The sequence below is a fragment of the Pseudophryne corroboree genome, chromosome 6, assembly GCF_028390025.1.
Source record: "Pseudophryne corroboree isolate aPseCor3 chromosome 6, aPseCor3.hap2, whole genome shotgun sequence".
NCBI classification, from domain to species: Eukaryota; Metazoa; Chordata; class Amphibia; order Anura; family Myobatrachidae; genus Pseudophryne; species Pseudophryne corroboree.
Window position 1 is genome coordinate 735256149 of NC_086449.1, and position 13765 is coordinate 735269913.

The 13765-nt window shown below is 47.7% G+C and overlaps 1 protein-coding gene across 1 annotated transcript in view; it reads right to left on the minus strand.

Annotated features, from left to right (window-relative positions):
• Positions 1 to 5769, minus strand: part of TSPAN9 (tetraspanin 9) — a 704002-nt gene extending 698233 nt beyond the window's left edge. The window contains exon 1 of the mRNA XM_063928463.1: positions 5689 to 5769. The gene's annotated coding sequence lies outside the window, so the exon portion shown is untranslated. The remainder of the gene's footprint in view (positions 1 to 5688) is intronic.
• Between the last annotated feature and the right edge of the window lie 7996 nt (positions 5770 to 13765).

Sequence of the window (13765 nt, forward strand, 5' to 3'; positions counted from 1 at the left end):
AGAGAATGTGACTTGTTATGGAATTCTAGGGTTTCAAAATGAAATTTTCTCCTCCGATCTTTGCAGGAAAAGTGGAACAGGCTGATGACTCACAGGGCAAAGTATGGAAAGATGTCCCTTACTTTACGTCCTCCCAACCCTGGCCCATGCTGTGGAGCCCACGTTTCCGGTTACACCCCTGCAAGGGAAACACCTTATTCACTGGTACCATTTATAGACAATTCAGCATCTCGGCTGCATCTTCACTTGTGGGTGGAGGACTGTTATTTGGTGGCATTGGTACTTTGCAGGTAGGCTATGCAGAGTTACTCAGAATATAACATTTTATTAAAAAAATAGCGATCTTCAGCAATTTTATGTTTCATATAGAATTTTGTGACATAAAATATTTACAAAAATCAACAGTGACATTGTTGGCAATACCACAGTTTAGACATGATTTGTTAGGTACTTAAGGGCTCTACAGACTGGGCGACCCGCCGCCAAGCTGCCCGACCGCCGATTAGCATGCATTGCTATGGAGCCAGGTGACGGGGGGAATGAAGAAACTTCACTCCCCCCGTCCCCTGGCTCCATAGCAATGCATGCTAATATGGACAATCTCGTCCATATTGGCCTGCATGCATAAGCAAAGGGGCACCAACGATTAACAAGCGCGGGGCCGCGCATCATTAATCGTTGGTGCCTACACACACTGCATGATATGAACGAGTTCTTGTTCATTAATGAACGAGAACGTTCATATCGTACAGTGAGATCTGCCAGTGTGTACGGCCCTTTAGTTGTTGTGACTAATAGACATGTGGGGGATTCAGTTGATCTCTGTAGATCATTGGCAGGTGTTTTTATTGGGCAATTCATTTTTTCACAGTAAAATGTACCTGCTCTCGGACGAAAAATACGCTTCCCTAATCCATGTGTTTTTTTGCAATCGCGGCCATGTAAAAATGGCATTTATTGCAGATTTTATTTCTCCTGTCTTCTGGCAGGTGAAGCAAAATACTCTCTAGTGCCGACCACCGGTGATAATTGAATTGCCTCCTGGGGATACATTTACCACGGCTAATTGAATTCCTCCCATAGAGTGGCCTAGTGGCAGTGAAAAGAGTAGAAAAGGGGACCAATGGAGAAGTTGCCCATATTAGATTTGAGATAGCATTTATCAAGTACATCCTATAAAATGGTTAGTTGCTATAGGCAACCTGATTGGTTGCTATAGGCAACTTCTCCACTGGTACACTCTTTTCACTGCTTGATATATCAGCCCTATTGATAGAAAATCTGCTCATTTGAGATTCTAATTACTTGGTTCCAATGATTAATTTCAGTTTCATCATTTGTTCTGCCCGATGTTCAGCTATCTTTATTACCTTTGCTCTACAATATATACAATATACATTTTAACGCCAGTTAGTTCAATCAGCCCAAATTATTGCAACTAGAAAATAAGTGGGAAAAGAGAGAACAGGATCGTATCACACCGTGGGGAAGAAGTATAAAACTTTAAAAAGAGACAGTGGAGAAACTTCCCATAGCAATCAATCGCCTTATAATTGTCATTTTACAGACTCTGCTACATAAATAATAGTTAGACTCTGATTGGTTGCTATGGGCAACTTGTCAACTTTATCTCATTCAAAGGTTTGATGCAACTCCCCTTGTGAAATAACGACCTAGGCTGGCAGCTATAAAATGTATCATATTGTATTCCCCACGCACAGTAAATTGCAGATATGTGTCATATTGGTTGTCTCTGTACCACAGCCTCTGGCCTACACATGTCTCATCATGTCACACAAAGGAGACAACCAACAAATGCTGTTGTTCATGCCTGGTATAAACTGAGTCAATAGCCCATGGATAACACATGCCTTGATCAGAATGTTGGCGGTCCTCACCTGTTCAGATTCCTGCACCTCACTAACAAAGCATTGTCCACTTCTGCTGTCTGTTATCTTTCTATTTATACATTGCAAATACCCCAGATAAACAACACAACCTAGTGGCCAATAGACACTAAATACATCGCTTCTTATGTAGGGAATGTGGATGTACAGTAAGCAAACAATACAATAGCAGTTTTCTGTATAATCTATTCTATATACATGTATAGGAATCCAAGTGAATTGTAATTTTTAGTATTCAATAGAATTTAAATGTGATATTATGCAGTAAAGCATATTCCAAAATAGTTAATAATTTTATTATTATTCATTTATTACCAGTTATTTATATAGTTCACATATATTCCGCAGCGCTTTACAGAGAATATTTGCCCATTCACATCAGTCCATGCCAGAGGCGTAACTAAGGGGGGTCGAGCAGGGCACGTGCCCCGGGTGCCTTACAGGCCCTGCAGAGGGGGGCGCCGCCGGCGGCCAGGGCATCATACCCACTCGCCCCCGCAGTGGCGGAACTTGTGCCGATGCAAGCAGTGCATTGCACCCAGGCCCGGCGCTGTGAAGGGGCCCACACTGCCACCGGCAATACGAGTCAATGTGACTCATTGTATGCCACTGTCAGCACTGCGCCATCTGCCGCCAGAGTGTGTGCGTGTGTCGCACTGCAGCCGGCTGGTGTATTCACCTCCCGGACGGAGCGGGCGGAGATGGCGCTCTCCCCTCTCCATCCAGCTGTGTCCTTCTGCTGAGCTGGCTGTTGAATGCTGAGAGGAGGGAGGAGCAATGGGAGCTGTGGTCTGGGCTGCCTCTGAGTTGATATGGAGTTCGTATGCACTCCACAGCAATCCACATGCACTGGAGCAGTACGCACTCCACATCAATCCACATGCACTGGAGCAGTATGCACTCCACATCAATCCACATGCACTGGAGCAGTACGCACTCCACATCAATCCACATGCACTGGAGCAGTACGCACTCCACATCAATCCACATGCACTGGAGCAGTACGCACTCCACATCAATCCACATGCACTGGAGCAGTACGCACTCCACATCAATCCACATGCACTGGAGCAGTACGCACTCCACATCAATCCACATGCACTGGAGCAGTACGCACTCCACATCAATCCACATGCACTGGAGCAGTACGCACTCCACATCAATCCACATGCACTGGAACAGTACGCACTCCAAATCAATACACATGCACTGGAGCAGCACCCTCAGCGAGTCATTTCAGCAGTCATGTAAAGTATGTTTTAGGAGCGGAGTGGAGAGGGTGCAGGTAGGGTTGCCACCTCTCCCTGATTTCCTGGATTCTCCAGGATTTGGTGGCAACCCTCCAGGAAGTGTTTTGCTTCACACGGATCCAAGGATTCTCCATGAATAAGGGGACCCTGGGAACACCAGCAGTGCTCCTTGGCAGCCGAGGAATTCAGTGAACTACAGTGGCTGTCTCGCGAGATGATGACATCAAATCTCGCGAGACTGTGTTCAGCCCAGACTGACCCAAAGCTGCCGTGACGCTGCTATCGGCAGCTCTTCCTCAGCATTTGAGTCCGTGAGCGCTCATGAAAGAAAAGGAAAAAAGAACATACATAGTGTATACCATTTTATCATTTAGCATTTCACTATTAGGAAAGTATCAAATCTCCCGTACCAGAATGATTGGTCTACCTGAAAGGAAGACAAACACACTTTTTATAAAGCTGAAGTCTGGCCCATCAGAAATCCTCCTTATCGAATCTCCTCATCAGCATGGTGCACCCGAAAAGAGAAATCAAACTCCAATAGTGCAACACCGTTTTATTAAAACACATAAACCTCGAAGTTATAGATGGTCTCTCACCAATTGAAATGGTCCACCTTACGGCAGACAAAACAGCAAGGTTAAGATGATAAACACAGGCGTCCCTGGAACCCGCAGTCCAAATCCAATGGTGAAGTCCCAAATATTCTCCAAGGATAATCCTCCCGCACTAGTGTTGCACTCAGGGCCGGTGCTAGGGTGTTCGGCGCCCCCCTGCAAACTATAAATTTGCGCCCTCCCTCTTATACCGTAGTTAATAAAATGAGAGCGTGCGTCGGAGGCCGCAAAAAAGGATTATGGTTTCCCACGGGGTGTGACCACACAACAGTACCCCCAATTCAAATTATGTCACACAGTAGCACAATCTTATTCACATTTTACCGCACATAGAATGAGACGAAATTCACATTATAGCACACAGAATGAGCTGAAATTCACATTATAGCACACAGAATGAGTCGAAATTCACATTATACCACACGGTAGGACCCGAAATTCACATTATACCACACGGTATGAGCTGAAATTCACATTATAGCACACAGAATGAGCCAAAATTCCCAGTATACCACACGGTATGAGACGAAATTCAAATAATAGCACATAGAATGAGCCTAAATTCACATTATAGCACACAGAATGAGCCGAAATTCACATTATAGCACACAGCATGAGCCGAAATTCACATTATAGCACACAGAATGAGCCGAAATTCAAATGATGCCATATGGAGACAAAATTCAGGGAGAGTGACAGCAGGGACAGGGAGAGAGAGAGAGGGAAAGTGACAGCAGGGACATAGGGACAGGAAGAGGGAAAGTGACAGCAGGGACATAGGGAAAGGGAGCGTGAGAGAGAGGGATAGTAAGGGCATACAATAGGGACTAGGGAGAGAGAAAGGCATCAGGGTAAGATTACCTATTTAGCAGCGGCGGTGCTGAGGATGCTGTGGTCTGCGGTGCGGTGTATTAGGAGGCTGTGGTCGGCATGGTACTGAAGTGCAGAGAAGTACTGAGGGCGGCGGCGGTGTAGCAGAGGAGGAGGCAGAGGGCGGTGCAAGGAGGAAGCTGTGGTTGGCGGCACTGCGGCTCCTATGACCACAACGCCACTATTTCAAATCCGCCGTGGACCTGCAGCCAATCCGGAGGGGGCAGGATAAGATCAGTGGTGAGGAGCAGGAGGGGACAGGATGGGAGCAGGAGGGGGCATATTAGCAAATGCAGGTGAAAGATGACTATTATCATCTATCATGTCATCATCCATCTGTGTACTAACAGGCCACAGCAAAACCAGACATGATTCAACTATTTAGCCCAATTGGCAAACTGAGCCGAGTTTAGACAAGTGGCTGTATCAGCCGATGTGTGACATTGTAACGTACATCTATACAGATTCTTCCCTCACTCTGCTTATGTTTACCAGTAACTGGTAAATACTGCATGAGTAAGGGATTGTAAGCACTTGCAGCTTGATACCAACTTGTGGTGGAGGTGTCCTGCACCCTGTTCTCTGCATTATAAGCAGACTTTATACAGTAGGGATTTATTGATTTATACGAAGTTTGTTGTTTATACCACCTGGATGCTGGATAGGCCGAAAATAGAGGCGTTCATTCATCATGCAGTGAGTTTAGACATCAACTTGTTTATAGGGCGGAATCGGAGTTGTATGATAATCCTGCTGCAACTGCAACCCCGTACTCAGGTAAAGTGCTAAAATGCTAGTTTAAGTTTCCCCCACACGTACAAGCCAGAAATGGACTGTGTAATACGTGAAACACGTACTTTACTTATCTGAGCACTGTGCAGATCCCTCAGCTGGCCCATGCACTCCCCCAGGCTGCAGAAGTGAAACTTATACACACACAAACACATATACATACATACACACATACATACATATATACATACATACACACATATACAGACAGTACATACACACAGTACACTACATACACACACTTTCTCTCACCTTTTTTCCATCCACTTACAGACAGTATCACAGGCTGGTTGGAGGGAAGGGATCTGCCTCAGCTTGGGGATCCCGTTTAGCCCCGCCCCTTTTCGTTCGTGTAACCCCGCCCCCTTTAGTCTGTGTAGCTCCGCCCACCTTCCATCCGCTCATCATGCCTCTGTAGGGAAGGAGGGAGGGCTTTAAACGGACGGCGCTGCTGCCTGTCAGTTTGCATTTGCAGGCGGCAGCAGCAGGGGGTCAGGCCAGGCTCAGGGCAGCGCAGCACAGGAATGCAGAGCAGGAAGGCGCCTCTCCAATCAGGCGCCTACCTGCTTTGCGTCCCTTTGCTGAGCGGGTAGCGCCGGGCCTTGGAGTTTGATTTCTCTTTTCGGGTGCACCATGCTGATGAGGAGATTCGATAAGGAAGATTTCTGATGGGCCAGACTTCAGCTTTATAAAAAGTGTGTTTGTCTACCTTTCAGGTAGACCAATCATTCTGGTACGGGAGATTTGATACTTTCCTAATAGTGAATTGCTAAATGAGAAAATGGTATACACTACGTATGTTCTTTTTTCCTTTTCTTTCATGAGCGCTCACGGACTCAAATGGTGATTTTCCTATGACTGTATCTAGTTTGAAGTGACAGGCAGGCCCGGCGCTACCCGCTCAGCGAAGGGATGCAGTGCAGGGAGGCGCTGGGAGGGAGAGGCGCTCCCCATGCTTTGCATCCCTTCCCTGCTGCGCCGTCCTGTCCCCACTGCTGCTGCTACTGCCAGCTGCTGTGCTGCGCTGGCAGCATGAAAAGCCCACTCCCCCCCACCCCTCACCTGTGTGTCAGTGGCTCCGTACATATCAAAGGAGGGGGCGGAGCTACATGGACCGGAATGGGCGGAGCTAAACGGGACAGAAGGGGCGGAGCTACACGGACCAGGCTGCTGCAGTGCTGTACTGAGGGAGACAGTGGCTTAGGTAAGTGGAGGGTGACAGAGAAATGTATGTGTGTGTCTATATGTGTGAATTGTGTGTGTGCGCACGTGCTTTATGGACGCTACTACTGGGGGGGGCATTACGTGTAAGGACGCAACTACAGGGGGGGCATAACGTATAACAACGCTACTACTACTGGGGGGGCATCACATGTAAGGACGCTACTACTACTGGGGGGCCATTACGTGTAAGGACGCTACTACTACTGGGGGGGCATTATGTATAACGCAACTACTACGGGGGGGCGTTACATGTAAGGACGCTACTACTACTTGGAGTGCACTACGTATAAGGCCGATACTACTACTGGGGGGGCATTATGTATAAGGACGCTACTACAGGGGGGTATTACGTATAAGAACGCAACTACAGGGGGGGCATTACGTATAACGACGCTACTACTACTGGGGGGGCATTACGTATAAGGACGCAACTACAGGGGGGGTATTACGTATAAGAACGCAACTACAGGGGGGGCATTACGTATAACGACGCTACTACTACTGGGGGGCATTACGTATAAGGACACAACTACAGGGGGGACATTACGTATAACAACGCTACTACTACTGGGTGGGCATTACGTATAAGGACGCAACTACAGGGGGGGCATTACGTATAACGACGCTACTACTACTGGGGGGACATCACTTGTAAGGATGCTACTACTACTGGGGGGCATTATGTATAAGGATGTTACTACTACTGGGGGGGCCATTACGTATAAGGACGCTACTACTACTGGCGGGCGTTACATGTAAGGACGCTACTACTACTGGGGGGCATTATGTATAAGGATGTTACTACTACTGGGGGGGGCCATTACGTGTATGGACGCTACTACTACTACTGGGGGGGGCATTACGTATAAGGACGCTACTACTACTGGGGGGCATTACGTATAAGGATGCTACTACTACTGGGGGGGCCATTACGTGTAAGGACGCTACTACTACTGGAAGGGGCATTATGTATAAGGGCGCTACTACTACTTGGAGTGCACTACGTATAAGGACGCTACTACTACTGGTGGAGGCATTACGTATAAGGACGCTACTACTACTGGGGGGCATTATGTATAAGGACGCTACTACTACTGGGGGGGCATTATGTATAAGGACGCTAATACTACTGTGGGGGCATTATGCATAAGGACGCTACTACTACGGGTGGGGCATTACGTATAAGATAAATAAGATTGTGCTAAATTTTGGCGTAATTTTAAATGGGAGTACTATTGTGTTGCCATGCTCCTTGTGAGACCACACCCCTTTTCCTGGCGCGCGCCAAAGGAATATGGGAGGGCGCAAATTTATAGTTTGCAGGGGGGCGCCGAACACCCTAGCACCGGCCCTGGTGACAGGCGACACTTCTTTTCCATTTTGAGACCAGAGGGCAGCCATTTTGGCGCACAGTATTTTATTCAATATTTTTGTTCTTCCTCAGCATTTCCCCGGGCTGTGCCTGCGGACCGCAGACTAATCCGAAGCTGCCATGACGCTGCCATCGGCAGCTCTTCCTCAGCGTTTACCCGGGCTGCGGTGGTGAAGTAACGTCGGCCCGGCTCATGTGAGAAGAGGAACGAAAGCAGACAGGCATGTCACACATATATCTATAATATAATGAGTATGCATGAAACAAATGGAGGCTCAAGTTATATATATAGATATATGTATATTTTTTAATCACTAACAGACACCTTTTAGTAGTGCATTTGTTTGTTTAATCTTATATTGTTTTAGGTTGTGTGCAACACTTACGCTTCCATGGTTCTTCCCTCTTTCACACTATCTAGTTTTAAGGCAGCAAATGCCTGTAATTTATCCAAGTGGCGACTATTATATTCCTATTTGTATAGATACACTGTTTCATTTAGATTGCACGTAAAATATTTTATAAATATGGTACATCATTTAATCTACATACATGAACATTGCTTTGTGCCACGTAAGGGGGGAGGGGGGGTTCGCCGGGGTGTTGGGATTGGGGGGGTGGATCTCCAGGAATCTATGATCCATGAGGTGGTAACCCTTCAGGTCCGTGGTCACGCCCATTTCTTCGGAGGCGCGCACATATAGTTGATTATACGGGTATTTTTTTAAAAATTTTTTAAACCTAACCCTCACCGCTTGATGCCTAACCCTAACCTCCCCTTCTATGTGCCTAAACCCTACCCTCCTTCACCGGTCCCTAACACTAACCTTCCTGGCCCTGCACCCTAACTCTAAACCCCCTTCTCCTGCCTAGACCTAACCCCCCCTCCACGGCAGGACGCTAGCGTGTCCCACGCTGGATGGACATTCTGGATTCTGGCTGTCAGTATTATAGAGCGGCGTCAGTTTATAACTGCATCCCAAGAGGAGGGGGCCCAGTCGGAGGAAGCTGCACACGGGCCTCCTCCTCTCTTAAAGCGCCCCTAGACTAAAGTCAATTCCGTAATTGCAGAGAGAGGGTATTTGTTCTTAATGGTTATTTTAGTAAATCCTCTATAATTAATGCATGCGCGATGTTACACTTTTTACCCACAAAAAATACACCAGCACATAACGGGGATTCACAAGGTCTTCTGAACCTCTTTTCCAGGCTCTCAATCATGTATTCTTCTACTGATCTGAGTTCTGGAGCAAATAAATTAAACAACCTACCCTGGCTTAGGTGATTAGGTCATTGAGAATCGGGTGTAATGTCAGTTGCACAGGCATAGGGGCGAGGAGGAGGTTAATGAATAAACAGACCTCTAAAAGAAAACATCTGTGTAATCCTGGTAACTGTCAGTGACACATTTTGCGGACTCTTTCAACACCTGGACAGGCAACTTCAAACATGTATTTACACATTACTCCCCCCAACTGACAAGCTTCTCTTTTGACCAGTTAATGAAGGGGCTATGTTGACACAACCAATGATGACCCACTGTCCTTGAAATCCCTGGAGAGAGTATCACATAGTAGTTTTCGGGTATAAACACCCAGTCTGCAATGGAGTTCTAAATTTAATGTGATCTCGAGGAGGCGGATTGCTATTTAATCCCACTATAGACATTTCCAAGTGACATGCAACAGTCGTTTCAAAATCAATAAAATGACCGGCAGCCCCCATATCACATGAGACTGTTACATTGCAATGACCACGGGTGGGGGATAGTACAACATGAATATTTAGGGTATTATAAACTGTTTTCAAAGGACCACTTAAGTAATTGCCATTATTCCTCAGGTTCTGGTATTTCCTAGCTTATGTGGACATGAATTAGCAACATGCTTTTTCTCCCTACAATACAGCAAAACACTTTGGGGCTAATTCAGACCTAATCACTGCTGTGTGTTTTCGCACAGTGGGCAATCAGGTCTGAATTGCGCATGTACCGGCACCGCAGTGCGCCGGCGCATGCCAGAGATGTGATCGGCATCTCTGCCCAGCGATCGATTCTGCCTGATGTTCGCTGGGCGGGCCGGTGGCGTTGGGCCTCAGTTTTCAGGGCGTGTCCCGGGCAGCGCATGCATGCCCGGACCATGTGGGGGGCGGGCCGTGGCGGCTGCGTTACATCACACGCAACCGCAGCGACACGGAGAGCAATGGGTAGCTCCCTGCCAGCGCGCAGGAGCTTCGCTAATAGGGAGCTACTCCTCAGGTGCAAAAGCGTCTCCGACGTGCGATGCTTTTGTACCTGTGCAGCGGTGTGGGGCAGAGGCGGAACTACCGCCAGTGCAACCAGTGCGTTGCACTGGGGCCCGCCTCTGTCCAGGGGCCCAAAGCATGTAATGAGTCAAACTGACTCATTACATGCCGCTGCGTGCTGCGGGCAACCGCTGCCCGCAGCGCACAGCCGCCCGGAGAGGAGAGGAGCAGCGGTACGGGGGAAGGAGGAGGAGGAGGTGGAGGAGGGAGCCGCAGCAGCGCTTTGTTACTGGTGGAGGCGCTGCTGCCCCTCTGCTTCACTATAGGCTGTCTTCCGAGAACAGCCTATAGTGAAGCAGAGGGGCAGCAGCAGCAGCGCCTCCACCAATAACACAGCGCTGCTGCGGCTCCCTCCTCCACCTCCCTCCTCCTCCTTCTCTACTGCCCAGGAATCGTCAAGCTGCACCGAGGAGCCTGAGCCAGCGGAGAGGGTAAGTATAATTCTTCTTTCTTTCTTTCTTTCTTTCTTTCTTTCTTTCTTTCTTTCTTTCTTTCTTTCTTTCTTTCTTTCTTGGGACTGCCTGCCGCAATGTGTAAAAATGGGGAATCTGCCTGCCGCAATGTGTAAAAATGGGGAATCTGCCTGCCGCTATGTGTAAAAATGGGGAATCTGCCTGCCGCAATGTGTTTAAAAGGGGGAATCTGCCTGCCGCAATGTGTAAAAATGGGGAATCTGCCTGCCGCTATGTGTAAAAATGGGGAATCTGCCTGCCGCAATGTGTAAAAAGGGGGAATCTGCCTGCCGCAATGTGTAAAAAGGGGGAATCTGCCTGCCGTAATGTGTAGAAAGGTGGACGCTGTCTGCCGTAATGTGTAACATGGGCACGCTGTCTGCCGTAATGTGTAAAAAGGGGACGCTGTCTGCCGTTATGTGTAAAAAGTGTACGCTGTCTGCCGTAATGTGTAAAAAGGGGACGCTGTCTGCCGTAATGTGTAAAAAGGGTGACGCTGTCTGCCATTATGTGTAAAAAGTGTACGCTGTCTGCCGCTATGTGTAACAAGGGCACGCTGTCTGCCGTTATGTGTAAAAATGGGACGCTGTCTGCCGTTATGTGTAAAAAGTGCACGCTATCTGCCGTAATGTGTAAAAATGGGGAATCTGCCTGCCGCAATGTGTAAAAATGGGGAATCTGCCTGCCGCAATGTGTAAAAATGGGGAATCTGCCTGCCGCTATGTGTAAAAATGGGGAATCTGCCTGCCGCAATGTGTAAAAAGGGGGAATCTGCCTGCCGCAATGTGTAAAAATGGGGAATCTGCCTGCCGCTATGTGTAAAAATGGGGAATCTGCCTGCCGCTGTGTAAAAATGGGGAATCTGCCTGCCGCTATGTGTAAAAATGGGGAATCTGCCTGCCGCTATGTGTAAAAATGGGGAATCTGCCTGCCGCTATGTGTAAAAATGGGGAATCTGCCTGCCGCTATGTGTAAAAATGGGGAATCTGCCTGCCGCTATGTGTAAAAATGGGGAATCTGCCTGCCGCAATGTGTAAAAATGGGGAATCTGCCTGCCGCTATGTGTAAAAAGGGGGAATCTGCCTGCCGCAATGTGTAAAAAGGGGGAATCTGCCTGCCGTAATGTGTAAAAAGGGGGACGCTGTCTGCCGTAATGTGTAACATGGGCACGCTGTCTGCCGTAATGTGTAAAAAGGGGACGCTGTCTGCCGTTATGTGTAAAAAGTGTACACTGTCTGCCGTAATGTGTAAAAAGGGGACGCTGTCTGCCGTAATGTGTAAAAAGGGGGACGCTGTCTGCCATTATGTGTAAAAAGTGTACGCTGTCTGCCGCTATGTGTAACAAGGGCACGCTGTCTGCCGTTATGTGTAAAAATGGGACGCTGTCTGCCGTTATGTGCAAAAAGTGCACGCTATCTGCCGTAATGTGTAAAAAGGGGGACGCTGTCTGCCGTAATGTGTAAAAAGGGGACGCTGTCTGCCGTAATGTGTAAAAAGAGGAGACTACTGTGCACCGTTTTATGAATTGGTATTATTTTGTGGCCACACCCCTTCCCCACGAAGCCACGCCACTATGTATTTTTGCGCGTGCCTACGGCGCGCACTGCTCCTCTTTTGCATGCAGGGGTGGGGCTCCGATGCCGTTTCTTGCACACAGTGCTAAAATGTCTAGTTACGGCACTGTTGCTAGGTATCAATTTCTCTGGCCCTGAGCAGGAGATCCTCTCCAGGGGTGAGGGGGTGGACTTGGATGGGATGGGGGGGGGGGGGGGGGGGGGGGCAAAGCATTTTGCCGCACCTGGGCCTACCGCTCGCTAGTTCCGCCACTGGTGTGGGGGTATATGGGGTCATCAGTGACCCCATATATTACAGACAGCATCCGTAACCCCTAATATACTACAGACAGCATCCATAACCCTTAATATACTACAGACAGCATCCATAACCCCTAATATACTACAGACAGCATCCGTGAATAAAACATACATTTATTTAATGCAAGAGCATAGAAACACCAAACCACAAGACCATTTCAATCTTACAGATTTTACATAGGGTTAATATAGGAGAAAAAAATAATTCAAAAGCAGTTGGTAAAACATGCATAAAGAGCTTTAAATTCATTGGCTTGTGAGGGCGTAGCATCATACCCACAACAATCATAAGTATTTATTTATTATCAGTTTATTATATGCGCAGTTATTTGGGGTCATTCCGAGTTGATCGCTCACTCGCAGTTTTTAGAAGCTGTGCAAACGCTATGCCGCCGCCCACTGGGAGTGTATTTTAGCTTAGCAGAAGTGCGAACGGTTGTATCGCAGAGCAGCTACAAAACATTTTTGTGCAGTTTTAGAGTAGCTCAAAACCTACTCAGCGCTTGCGATCACTTCAGACTATTCAGTTCCGGATTTGACGTCACAAACCCGCCCAGCGTTCACCCAGCCACGACTAAGTTTTTCCTGGCACGCCTGCGTTTTTCCGCACACTCCCTGAAAATGGTCAGTTTCCACCCAGAAACGCCCACTTCATGTCAATCACTCTGCGGCAACCAGTGCGACTGAAATCCATCGCTAGACCCTGCGCAAAATTACATTGTTCGTTGTGTCCGTATTTCGCGCGTGCGCATTGCACCACATATGCATGCGCAGAACTGCCATTTTTTAGCCTGATCGCTGCGAACAAATGCAGCTAGCGATCAACTCGGAATGACCCCCATAGAACAAAACTGGGCAAAGACAGACAGACAGACATAGAGGTAGGAAGGCCCTGCTCGCAAGCTTACAATCTATAGGGAAATAGGCATTGATACACAAGGATAGATGCTATCTATTGCATAATGGTCCACCAGATTGCTAGGTTCTGAATGGGTTGTATGATATGATCACCCAGCAATGTTGGAAGACAAAATACAGTATGTGAGGTTATGTGGACTGTACAGAGAGGATGTAATTGGATAGGAAAACATTGAAGGTTATGT